Source organism: Oreochromis niloticus, linkage group LG10 (genome assembly GCF_001858045.2).
Source record: "Oreochromis niloticus isolate F11D_XX linkage group LG10, O_niloticus_UMD_NMBU, whole genome shotgun sequence".
In the NCBI taxonomy this organism is placed as follows: Eukaryota; Metazoa; Chordata; class Actinopteri; order Cichliformes; family Cichlidae; genus Oreochromis; species Oreochromis niloticus.
This window is the reverse complement of record NC_031975.2, coordinates 15101832-15115772: the sequence shown is the minus strand read 5'-3', so window position 1 is coordinate 15115772 and position 13941 is coordinate 15101832. Positions and strand designations below refer to the sequence as shown.

General features: G+C 40.5%; 1 protein-coding gene across 3 annotated transcripts in view; it reads left to right on the top strand.

Annotated features, from left to right (window-relative positions):
• Positions 1-6717: 6717 nt before the first annotated feature.
• The window catches only part of LOC100698758 (T-lymphoma invasion and metastasis-inducing protein 1), a 51592-nt gene continuing 44368 nt past the window's right edge, over positions 6718-13941 (top strand). For 2 of the 3 annotated variants that reach the window (XM_005472257.3, XM_005472255.3), the window contains exon 1: positions 6718-6936. The gene's annotated coding sequence lies outside the window, so the exon portion shown is untranslated. The remainder of the gene's footprint in view (positions 6937-13941) is intronic. The other variant, XM_005472256.4, reaches the window with a different exon arrangement.

The window sequence follows — 13941 nt, the reverse complement described above, 5'->3', positions numbered from 1 at the left end:
AGAGTGCTACATGCTGAATGTTATACTGCAGAGATGCTTACAATAACAGTACTAATAATAATCTGTCTTACCACCTTGGTTCATTTTGTTAGGATACTTTCATGTATAATGCAAAATGACTAATATATATCCACCTTGTTAACCTGCCACAGGTACGTGTGTGTGTGTGTGTGTGTGTGTGTGTGTGTGTGTGTGTGTGTGCGTGTGTATTGGGTGGTTGCATAGGAGAAGTTTTTGCAGGTGCTTCCATTGGGCAGCTACCAGTTAGCTATCTAAATCATTACTGAAATAGCAATATATATGTTTGTAGTTTTTATCAGTTAGGGTTTATTATTCTCTTATTAGGCATCATTTCATTGCCTTTGAGTTCTTTCTCATCTACCTTGCTGAGCCATGTTACGTGACATATTAGCACTTTGGGAGAATGTCACATCTGAATCCATTTACAGCCTTGTCCAAGAGTCCCTGATGAGTAGTGAACTCTTTTGATGTTTGAGGCTGTAACCCCACAAGAGTTTGAGCTCATGGGTCTCATAACAAAAGAGCAGTCTGGTGTGTGTATGTGTCAGTGTATGTGAGACTATTTGTGGCAGTGGAAATGATGAAATTCGCTGTGCACTTTAGTGCTCATTAGGTTGTGACGAGGTCAGAAGGTTACTTTGTGTGCACAGTCATCTGAGCCCTGCCAGAGTCTTATCTGTCTCCTCCCCCAGATGACAGACCTACATGGTGCATTGTTCTCCACACACACACACACACACACACACACACACACACGTCACGTATTATTTTTGCTGCCGCTTGTTGGTACATATTTCTTTTACAAATAAGAATTAGTAAGAAAGCTGAAGTAAGCCAAAAGACCAACAGAAACAAATACAGTGTTTTCACCCCTCCCATGTCCTGCTATCCCACATAATTGTCTTTTAATCCAGCACCATAATTATCTCTGTTCTTGGTTTACATTGAAGGTTATTATGGTTGTGAGTATGATTTCATGTATTTACTCTGGTGATCTGGGCTGAGCTACGCTGAGTGACAAGTGATTATTTCTTTTCTTTTGATCCCTCAGAAAAACTGCACATAGATACCCACAACTTAATTCTGTATCTGGCTTAGTCATTTTGGAGTATTAAGAAGAGTTTATCCTGACTAAACATTATTAATGATGCACTGTCTCTTCAGGTGCCCTGTGTATATTTTAATGGATTACTATGTGGATACAACTGGCGTCTCTACTGTATTTAAGCATCCCTGTTTCGTGTAGATCTCTGTATAAAGATCTACATCTCTGTTGACTCTTCCAACACACATTACATATTTCTTTCCTTTTGCTCTCTTATTGACTATTTTAGTCTCATCTCAACCCACATTCATGCTCCTACCATTGTGTCTTAAACCCACCTGATTCCAAAATAAATTCATGTTGACTGTAGTGCCCATCTTGTTTAATTTATCATGCTGTTTATCTCAGTATAAGCTACAAAAAGACATATGGTAAATTAGTTTAGTGTAGTAATGATTTTGTAGTGTCTCCAGGGAAAGGATTTGTAGTTGTTCTGCTGTGAGGGTCTAACTGCAACTTCAGCGTGTTATCTGATTAAGGGCTAAACATTGCTGCCAGTGTATTTCAGTGAGTGTTTATTAGTATGGACTGAGCTAGCTGTGTGAGCTAACTGTAATACAGCCCATAAATTTACAAAGGGAATCAGGGATTTGCTGATTTACTCCAAGGCAGGCCATTGACGCCTCTGTGTTTATGTTTGTCTTGTACTGATTTTGAAACTGTTTAAAAAATATACAGTACTGTGGAAAAGTCTTGAGCTACCCGTTATTTCTTTATATATATATTTATATTTCAGGAAAATGGATGTAGTGATTACTGGGACATGTGCAAACACACATAGAGATACATCCTATAGGGCAAAAAACAGAGTGTACAGTTCTTGATATGCCAATCTTCTTCAACATAGTCTGAACTCTCCAGACCAACAAAGTAACAAAGTGCGTAAAGATGTAGCTTTCGTTCATGCCTTTAGTTAGGTAGATCCTGAAATACTGGGTCTTTATTCTTAACATGACTATGTTGCAAGCTTCCACCTCACTTACAAAGAATTATCATGAACACCCTACTTTTTTGGGCAATCCAAAGTTGCTTAACTGAACTTCATGGAGTCTCCGGCAGATTTAACTGCACTGTGGCAATAGCACACTTCTGCATCTGACACAACAATGATGTAAATGACTAACTCCATTCTTTTAGACAGCAGGCAATGGGCTTACGGTCATGTTTGTCTTTACTGTAAAAGCCTATTAACAAACCACATAAGTGCAGCAGTGGTTTAGGAGCAGTAACATGAGAGTGACCAGAATAAAAAGAACAATATATAATGTTCCTGTTCGATAACCACACCGCAGGTAATGAACTAACCTCTCCCACATGAATATTCATTATAGACTCAAAGCTTTAGGCTAATGTGGTACTGTGTGACCTTGCAGTCTAAGGGAAATAACCAGCTAGCCCATTAGTAACTGTTAACATCAACTCAGCAGTATATTTGCTCTTTTTGTCCATCTGCTCTTAGGGGCTATCAGCTCCTAGGCTGATAACAGTGAACTTGAATTCATTCACTTGCAGCATCTAAAATAGAATTGGAAACATATGTGCATCGCATCCAGTAATGTCACTCTTTATAGTGTTTCTTTTGTTGTTGTTGAAATGATTACATGCATAAACATTTATTTTATAGGTTGAGATGAAGATATTTGTCAAGAAACTGAGATAAATCCAATAAACAAGTGAAGGTACAGTATGTGTGCCACATCCTCTATGTACATACATGGTTGTATGTTGGGGTGTGTATAACCGGGTATACTTGACAAATGGAACAACTAATATAACATTTTTTTTGCCAAACCCACAATATCCAGCGTATGCGATATGAACAGTAATCTTTGAATTCAGCTGTTTTCAGTCTCATTGAGAAATGTTTATAAAATCAAGCACCTAGCCATGCAGTCTGCCTTTACAAACATTTGCATTTAGGAACCACAGCAACTCAGCCATGAAGTTACACACCAGGTAAAGTTAGTGGGCTGTGATAGGAGCTTCATGGTACGGGCTTCTGTGGATGAGCAGCTTCTGTGTACGTGTCATAATGTTAATCACTAGACAAACATGCAGTCTAACTACTGATGCTCGCCTTATTTTAAAAGTCTGTCAGTCAAATCTGTTGTCACTATTCATGAGTGAAGTTGTGTCTTCCTCTGTAGGCATTTTGTCCGTGTGTCTCTCTATTCACCGCATGCTTTGTCCACATACGGCTCAACATGTGTCTTTATAGTGATGTCCCCTGGTAATGGAAAATGTAATAGAGACTAGCTATTATGACCCTAAGCAGTGGAAAGAGCAACCAGTAGCTAATATGACTCCTGGAGAAAGGTAGAAGGCCAGGAGGAATGTGCTATTGTGGACCAGCAATGCATTATTCAACAGTTCTACTCGCATGGCTGATGATAATGATTTTATCAAATCTGGCACAGTGGATGTTGGCGGGGTGGGGGTGGGGATGTGCACTTCTTTTTTTTTTTGTTCCCTTTCCAATACAGTATGTTCATGAATTTCAATATGATATGTATGGCAACAGAGATGGCAGGAACCATGAAATGGGAAACCGATCTCATCCCGTCAGCTCTTAACTGATATTGCCACCCACACATACACACTGTGATGACATCTGATAAGGATCAAAAGGTGGAGTCTATTGTGCTGAAAGGCCAGCTCAGGTGGGCTGGAAGAGAGGGGAAAAACAGATACACTTGTGTAGTGGTGCTCCTACCAGTGTTTATTCAATAGAAAACTCAACTGGTCATTGGGCTTTGATATTCATTTACCCTGCCCTATCCTAAGCTCTGACACACAGCTGACAGAAGACTGTGTGTGTGTGTTCTTATTACACAAGCATCCCACCAGATGATGAGTGCAGACAGAGCAAAACAACAAAAAAACACACCCCAACATCCTGATGTTTTTGCAGCCCCCCTACGTCTCTACTTGCATAACATTCTCCACCTGCAGTTGTTGTTTTGTTGTTTTTACCAACGCTGTTTTCTACTTTTTCAAGCATGCCATCACATACAGTACATAACTTGGAGTTATCATTAAACTACTGACTAATTTCTTCCCACTCCTTGGATAATTGCATTACAGTCCAATAAAGGAATGTTTGGGTAGGAGTGTGGGAACAGGTTTCTGTTCATCCTCCAGGACCGGCTACTTCCTGTCTCAGCCAGTTCACAGCACGACACTACCTTCCCCAGTCATGCTGTTAGATAACACGGAAGACTGGGAAGATAATCGGGTCTGATGTGTAGACAGGGAAACTAGGAGACAGATACATAAGTGGACGTACATGCATACAATCCTACGCAAAGGAATTATGTCATGCAAGAGGCACAGCGGTGGGATAGTCTCAGTAAGGTGCTGAAATGTCACCATGTGCCTGGGGGGGAAGTGCTGTGAATGCATGTGTGTGTGTTGTCTGTGCATTATCATGTAGTGACTTTGTGCTTGTGACTGTCTCCCCTGTTTCCCCTGTGGAGACTGTATGAGGTCCTTTTGTTGGGTAGATCTGTTACCTCTCCTGGCCTTTGTCCGGACATGTTTGCCTGCATAAATGCTAGACACCTAAACACCAGCTATTTCAGTAACTTCACAGTGCAGAAAAAAAAAGACAACAGGGATCATTGGTCTATTATATAAATGCGGTTGTTTTTCCTCATAAATGTTCTGTTTTTGGTGATTGAGTTTGGTAATATTAAGAAATCCAAAAGCTCTTTTGTCAGACAGTAAAGAGCAAATTATCTACAAACAGAGAGAAAGTTACTGACTGTTGTAGTGTGATTTACGCATTTATCTTTTTGGGATTTGCAGAAACACTGAGCATATTTTGAGATGGAAAACTTTCACTAGTTCTGGACGAAACTCTCCACTGAATTTCCCGCACAACCGACGTATCAAAATGTTCCTTTTGAAAAAAATGCCTGAAGGATATTACTTTCTTTCTTGGTTGTTACAGATCTCTAGTGTGCTAAACCTGGTTTTAGCTCCATAAAAGCCCAAACGATAATTTCTTTGCATTTCCTGCCCTTTGATCTTGGCATTCCTGTTTGAATCTTAAATGAACTAGGTTAAAAAGCAAAAAACTATTAGTTACTAAAAAACAAATGAAGAACCAATTGGGAAATACCTCATTACTGATACTGTTCATTATCATTTCTCAAATCCAGATCCAGGATATATTTATAGATAATTATTGTTTACCAAAGAACTGCCTAGAAGATGCTAATACTGAACCATTAGGGAATAATTGGTTTAAAATATCTCTAATCAATCTAATTTTTCTAAATGAATCATACCTGAATAAGTCAGCAATAAAAATTAAGTGGTACAAAACAATACTCAAGATTACTCCAAAGTCAGTTGTTCTTTTTTTAAATGCTCAAGTACTGAGAAACTACTGAGTATGATTAATGTTTCATGACTTAAAGTGATGCAAAATGAACTTTTGCTGTTTACTGCCACTTAGTTTTTGAGGCAGAGGTAATCAGTATTAAAACTCAAATAAAGTGGGCAGTTAGATCTAAGTCTTACCTAATGTTTCTCTTATTTAGTGTCTTACATAGTTTATCCCCAGTTAATAATCCGCATCTCTTATTAAGTTGTACTTAATGACTTATTAGGAACGCATTGATGAATAATTCTTTCACAGTTTTTTTTTCTTGTATTTACTATAAGGTGTGTGTGTTTGCTTGCTTGTGTTGACCACAAGGCAAATAGCTATCCCATCTATGATGTAGTCCTGCAACAGTGATTTGGACTTTGAGGGTCCACCGTAGATGATGTTAATCCAAGCTGACAACCCATTTCAGAAGGCTGCAAAGGTTCAGCACCATGTTTCCTGATATTCAAAATAGTCAAAGAGAAATTGAGAAAATAGTCAAAAACATCAAAAGAGACTTAATCCTTTTTTATTTGATACTTCAAATAAGAATGCTGGCTGGGTTATAAAATAGTAAATACAGAAATGATGGAAGAAAAGACAAGATTGCAGCAGAAGCATAACATGAGCAACATCAGCTTGTGTGACAGGCTTCAGAGAGGGAGAGAGAGAGAGAGAGAGAGAGACAGGTTTTTCATGTACTCCATCACGCAATATCTTCACCTTTCTATTCAAAACCACGTGTGCCTTGCAGGGTATTTTACTTTTTTAAAGTTAGCTAGCTGATAAGTATTTCCTGCTAGCTTACCATCAGTAGAGCGTTGGTTTGGGCTATCTATTATCTTTCCCCAGAATTACTTACTGTATCAGCCTATCTTTCCTTGCAGGCAAATATCGTTTTCTTGTGTGTTTGTGCAGGCCCATGCTTGTCCACTCCACTCCACTGTGCCTTTGTTTGTGTGTAGAACGAGGCCAGAGAGCCAGCAATTAAAAAGAGGACTGGGACATTTAGGCTTAGAGGCACAGACCCAGCACACACGCTGGCAGTCAATTGGCAAGGCAGAGGAGGCGAAATTGGAGCGAGAGAAAGAGGGAGTGAGCTGGAGATGAGAGAGGGGAGAACGAGGGCTGGGTTGGAGCGCATGTGGGAGAGAGAAAAGGGGAAACCAGAAAAAAAAGGGGCGGGCTCACACTCAGTACACACACACCCTTCGCTAAGCCTTCAGTCTGGTGTAGGCACGCAAAAAGACAGCAAGTATGCGAGTATGCGCTCTAATGTGTCTGTGTGCGCGTAAAAGCTGCGCTGGAGTCCGGGAGACGTTTCACTGATGTAAGGATTTCCCTCTTTTTAATTCTTGAAGAGGACGCACACAGGCTGTGTTTTTACCAGTTCAGGGGATTAACTGTAACACGCACTGGGACATATTAAGTAAAGGTAAAGAGACCGGTTTCTTGTTTTGAGGACGTTTGGTGAGCTTTGTGAGAGGTATAAAGAGAAACTGTTGCCTATGGTGACTGGCTTTGTGTTATGTGTGATTAGATAAGTTACTAACTCTGTGTAGCACGTGTGCATCTTCATAGAGTATAAGATTTTTTGTCATACCTGTGTGTATGTGTATATATGTGCTACACCAACATGTGTGTTAAGATATGCTGCGCAGTCCCACACATGGTGTGACTACTCTTCTCTGCTAGTACAGTATAGGCTCTGTTACTGTTTGAGGGATGGCTTTTTTTCTTTCGCTCTTTAGGGTCTCTTGCACTTCTTGTCACACACAAATTGATATAAATACACGAGAATTGCACAGAAAGCCCATTTTGGTTAAATGCTAATCCTGCATGGCCACTTTATGTGTGACGATGAAAGGAGTTTATCAATCATTAATTCTCTGTGTTGGGACTTTGCCTAGTTTCCCAGTGGTGCTAATTTAATGATGATAAAATACCTTAACAGCCCTCTGAACCCACAGCACCTGGCAGTGCCCTTTGAGCTGTGCAGTTTGCTCTCTAAGAGTAGGGGAAACACAGTGAGGCTGTTATATTCAGTGCATGTGTTTGGTTGTGTGCTTTCACGTACTGTAACAGATCTGATATGCAGAGTTATGAAATTACTTGAGATAAAAGTGTGATTACTCTCATTTCAAGATCAAAAGATCAAGTGCTGCTTACAGTAATTATGGTCTGTCAGAAGCTTGTTAGCCTCTGCTCTGTGAAGAAGCATAAAAAGCACTCAGTCCTCGACATTTCTGGTTATACCATCAAAGGTTCACAATGGAAGATGAAAAAAGACAGATTCACTGAGAAATTTGGATCTGATAAAGACATCAGCCTGCTCTGTGCATGTGCACATGTGTGGGAATATTAAGAGAGGAGAAAAGCAAAAGAGTGAAGCGGAGGATGAGACTGACAAAGAGGGAGACTTTAGAGCTACTGAAAGTCTTGAGGGAACAGCAGTTAAAGGCAGATTGGTACAGACGACTTAGCAGAGTTGCAGTAGGCAGCAATACATAATAAAAAAGTAGGGACACATTGTAAAGTAAGGGAAATACAGAAACGGTGGTGGGGATTCTGCAAATATCCACTGTCATTTCCTACTCAACACTGCAGACATATTTAGCATCTGTCACTCAAACGTGTGTATTCGAGGAGGTGTGAGGTCTCAGCTGTGCCAGGATCCAGACAGCAAAAGAATTATGGCGGATCAAAGGGCAAGTAGTCTCTGCTGTCCTTTCCTCCACCCTTACAATCCCTCTTCTTTGCTGGGAAGGAAAAAAAAAACTTTGGTGGTTGGCTTGAGATTTTTCTCAACACCAATTATCTGTCAGCATAGACCATGTGAGGATTCCTTTCATTTTGCTGTCATTTTGTTGTTTTGGGACCTAATAGGGAAAGCTAATGCCTCACTGCCTATCAGCAGTATTTACAGTAGATGGTTTGATATTGGTGTGGTCAACCTAATTGTTTGATAAGCCAAGCAAAGGGCTTACCCCAAAAGATATCCCTGTTATATAAAGTCAAATCATAACAGCTCAGTAGCCAAACTTTTAAAGCGACTGTTACACGCCTCTCTTCCACAGAATCCCGATAAGAGCTGTCACAGCACATTTTTGAGTCAAACTGTAAAACAAAGAGCTCTACAGCAAATCAATTTGCCCGCTCTGCCTTGTAACTTGGTGAAAAACTGTGCTCGTTCTGTTAATATTTGCTTTTCTTTCTTTCTTCTGATGACTGTTAAACCAGATCTCTTTATCTGTGTCACTTTCTTGTGTTTTCTTCACCTTATCTGTCTTGCCTTCTTGCCACAATTCAATGCCTCAGTTGCCATGAGGAAGTTGAATATTGGCAGGGTGTTTTGAGGAAGCGATCCGTGAAAGGATTTACAGTGACAGATGAAAACTGGTGTGTGTGTGTGTGCGCGCGCGTAAGTGTGAGCACGTCTGCATGCGCACACTTTTGTTTATATATTTATATATTTACAAAAATGACAAAGACTTTGCAAAAGCTGGGGGCAACGAAAAGAGGGGGGAGGGAGCCATTATCCCATTCAGTTTTTTTTTGTGTGTGTCCATTTACTGTGTACGCAAGCGTGTGCTGGGGACAAATATGTGCACATCCACACAACCACACGGTGCTGTGTATACTGTAGGCTAATAATCTGTGTGAGCATGAAGGGGGGATGGGACTTTGTTAAGTGAACCCTCTGGGTTGGTGAGTGTGTGTCTGTTTGTTAAGGTGTACATACTGACCCAGATTGATACACTTGCTCTCATGCTCTATCAGCTCACTTTTAAGGCCTGTATATGCTCAGTTCAGAGAGATCATTGAATTTACCGACAGCTTGGATAGGTCTTAATCACAAAACAAGTCAACTTAACAATGAAGAGTTTCCTTTGGGGGAAGAGAATTTTGTTTTCAGATGTAGTCCATCTCACGACATTAATACATATTCTTTATAAATGCACTGATACGTAGATATAATTTGTGTATTAAATAAGAGTCACCAAATCAACTATATACTCTGATTTCTTCATGTAAAGTTCAGTTTCCTGCATACATTAAATAACAAATATAGTATTTTTCTTCATCATCGACAAGAGAAACGACAAGGGTTTGTGCAGATATTCTCACATTGTCGTCTACTGCAGTGAATAAATCTAATAATGAAAGATATAATACACACGATGCAGAAACGGTCCTTATATGTGTCTTATTTTCTAAATTTACCTTTTATCCCTCTTCCTCTCTGGTCCACTCATTTCTGCTGTTAAACAAATGTGGGGCTTATGCTCTTCCCCACCGACCCCCCCACCAACCCCACCACCATCCCCGCATGCAATCAAGCTGTTTAAATGTTTGTGTTTCAGTGTGCGCCTCTGGGTTCTCTGTGTGTGTCTGTGTGTGTGCGTTCTTGTTTCTCACTGTCTGTTGCCGTCATTTGGAGCCCAGTAAGAAGAGAAATATTGCTTAAGTCTGTTTTGGGAAAAGCAAGAGAAAACTGACAGCTGAGGGTGGGGGGAAGTTAAAACGTTTTTTTTCTCTCTCTCTTCTCTGGTTTCACTGAGTTTCTCTAATTACGCTGCTGGTTCAGTTCTGGCTACACGCAAAAGGAGAGGGAATCCCTTTGCAATGCAGATTGTAACAGAAAAGGCCGTAGCTCTGAAACTGAGTGGGTCAAGATCAAGTGGATGAGATGAATCTGTGGGTTAGTAAGATGAGTTACAGAACAGGGGAAAATATGTTTATGCTGCAAAAAAAACAAAAGAAAAGATACATTTTTCAGATATTCCCCCAGCTCTTCTTTCTGGATAATTTAACTTCCTCAGTTGTATTTAATAAAAATGATTCTAATAAAATCTCGTAATGTCATAAACCGTGCAGTGGGGGTTGATGGGTCACACATGTCTCCCTATTAAAGTTGAATAGGTTGGAAATCATTTGGATATCACATATACTGCGTACACATCTGGATGTTTCTGGGCACTTGTGAAATATTTGGAAATTATGAACAGCATATGTGACTATGCGTGATTATGTCATACTAACGTCTTTGCTTTTCCATTATGAAATGTCACTCGTCTGGTTGAGCAGGACTACTTTGTTGTCACCTAAAGACTGCAGATCTGGTGGAGAACATTGTCCCAGACTCCTTAACATTAACCCCCTGATGAGAAGTAAAAAAAGCAGAAGGGATGGCTCTAATTTGCAAAGGGGGCTAAGCAGGGGAGGGGTGTCTCACAGTTGACATGAGCTGGCATGCGCCCTCATCATTTCCTCCCTTTTGTCTGTTCTGTCTGCTGATGAATTGGGAGTTTCCTCCTTCCTTCCTTCCTTTACTCCCTCCCTCATTCTCCCATGCTTTATTTTCTCTTTGTCTCCCTCTTTCCGTCTCTTGCTCCATCATGAAATATTTCAATCCTTACTCTCTGTGTGACAGCATTACCACCCTTGTCATGTCTGCCCATTATCTCTGATCAGTGTGGTGTTCCAGCCCACACATCAGCTCTGGATACCAGCTGATGAGGTTGAAACCCATTTGCGTGTGTGTGAATGCATTTTAGCTGTTAGATTTTATTTTCTAGGGCACCCTCAATTCATAATATGTATAATTTGGTATACTTTGCGATCAGTCTCCACAGGATGTGTGCAGTGTGAGATTATACCTGTCCTTCTAAAGAATATAGTTTCAAAGTGTGTGGTTTCATGGAAAAAGGAAGCTTTGCTTTGAGATAACCTGAACAGGAAAATGCTTTAACAGACTTCAGAGTGCGAGAGAGGAAATGCACGTGTGTGTGTGAAGTGCTGAGTAGGGATTTAGAGCTAGTATTACTTCAATGACTGTGTTTATGCTTTGTTTGCACTGGGAGATTTGGCCTTCCTGGGATCTTTTCTTTTTTTTTTTTTTTATCTCTGATTGGAAATCTTTACTCTCCTGTTTGGAATCTGTTTCTCTGTCTAACTTCACACTCACTGGCTGTATAATTAAAGCACAGGAAACAGGCCACTTAGCCATTGTCTCTTCTCTTTATTCCTTCTTCGGCCCCATCGTTCTCCTCAACCCTCTCATAAGAGCTGGCAGGCGACTCAGTTCTCATCACACAGTCGCACTTTACGTCCCTGCCTGTTGACCTGGAAGTGATGCAGTGGGATATTGCAAGGCGGTCTGAAAAGCCTGTGTGTGCATTTGTAAGTGTGTGCAAATATGTACGTGAATGTACAGTATGATGTGTGTGTGCGAGAATGACAAAAGCAAGGGCTTACAGGCAAAGCTGCATGACTTTTCTTTGTTCTATGGAGTGAGTTTCTTTGGGGTAAAAAAAGAAAAAGCTGTGGTGAGTCCTTTATGAGGTCTCTTTCATATTGAGTGATTTTGTTATTGTCCTGTGGTGTGTTAGCTTTTAGGGACGTGAACGTGTGTGCATATGTGCCTGCGTGATGTCAGGTTGTCTTTTGTTGTTCTCCCCTCAGGCTGGCACTCAGATGTCGGTCGTGTGGAGCTTTTACAGGTCACTAATGCACTGACAGAGGAGGATCTATTCACTGTAGCCACTCAAAGTCCAAACAATAACCCTCTAGCTTTAGCCTGCACAAGAGATCAACTCCAAGGAAATGGACCCATTGACCTAGATCCAACCCCATCCTCCGAAGAGATGCCCCGTAACTGACATGCCGTTGATATCCTCGTCTCAACAACAGCGTTGTGTTTGCCACAAGATATCTCACCCCCATTGGCTTGAATCGGGGTATAGTAATGTGAGGATCCGTGTTCTAACAAGCCCACTGTGGTTTACTAGTCTTTATGATGTTTATGACAGGTTTTAGAACTGATAATCAGAAAAAAGAAAGATGACTCAGTCGTGCATATAACCATTAGTTTCAGCCCTAGACTTATTTTAGTCTTCCTGTGTGTGAGAAACTGACCTATTGTCTACTAGAATTACTGGTGTGTGTGGTTTTCAGCTGCTGAAGTTTGCAGAACTGGGCGTTGGTCCCCTGTGTCATTCTCTGAATTCTTCACACCTTACTGCCACGCCAGTTATTTTTCTGTTTCTGCATGAGATGAACAAATGGAGAAAGAGACCACAGTTTGTGATGTGGTAACTGAGATAAACAAATGAGATCATATTGAAAATTATAGTATGTGTGTTGCAAACCTAGCCTTGAAATTCCAGCTTATATTTTCAGCAACTGCCATAGTTTTGTGTTCTTATTTTCATGTTATTTTGAATGATCTCGTCTTCTAATTCCTTTGAACGGTGTATAGGTTTAAGTTTCCCAGAACTATACTGTATTGTTTTTGGTGGTTTGTGACCTGTGCTGACCCGAGAGTCGGCACAGTGAGCCGGTGTTTGCCTGTCACATTCTTCCTGAGCATTTCTTACCCCCGTCCCTCGCTGAAGCACATTGTCTCCTGTGTCTCCTTCAAGCTGAACTTTGTTTGCTATCCTTGCTATTGACTCAGGTGCACGGATGCACTAAGATAACTTCCCCTTCTAAATCCTGCTGTTCCCCTCCCCCAACTCCCTCAGGCCTCACTCTGTGCTGCCCATTCCTCTGCTGCTAACATCTTTCATTACATTACCTCTGACAGGTTTATACTTTGATGTTTTTCCCTGCCTTTGTCTCAATACCATCTCTTCCCTTAATTTTTAATTTTCGCTTTCTTGTGCTCCCACGGTACCCACTAATCTACGCCTTACCTAGTTTGTTGTTGTGCCAAAGCCTCGCTCTTGCTTTCTGGTAATGATTAGGGTAGTACTATAGCTTTAGCAGTAATCTTAATTAAGTGATAACAGTGTTGCTTTGCGTATTATTAACTCTCTTGGCATTACTCTGAAATGTTGAATCATTTTCAATAATATGAGTGAACTTGTACTGGTATAGTTGTAACAATTAAAGATTAATCCTGCTGTTTTTGTTTCACTGAGCTCAGGCATGGAATGAGCACAGAAGTCCATTTACATATCTGGGTTAATAGCCATTTTCAAGCAGATTTGTAAACTCGTATTTGTTAGAAAGACTGGATCCTATAAGTCCTGTGTAAACAACTGTGTGCAAATATTAGTTTTGTTTTGTTTTTTTTACAATATTAGCGCCTAAATCACAGTTGTTTGGATAATGTGCATGACTCCATTTTCTGCAAGCAAATTTTATTTTGAAGACTAATTAAAGAGTGCAAACATATTTGAGCTTTTTCATCAAAACAGTAGCAGACTACCAGTTTTCCTGGAAAAATTGCTCCCATCATTTTTAGAGACAGTGGTTTGGTCACCTCCTAACTCACTGTAACACACACAATGGCCTCTTCAATGGCTCTCTTTTCAGATAGTCTTGCAGTCATGTCATTACTGACAACAAATCGGGTCTGTTCACATCTGGCCTACTTTGAACTGACACAACATCCATCTCTATCAGCCCCTCAAGACCTATCAGCACCACTACA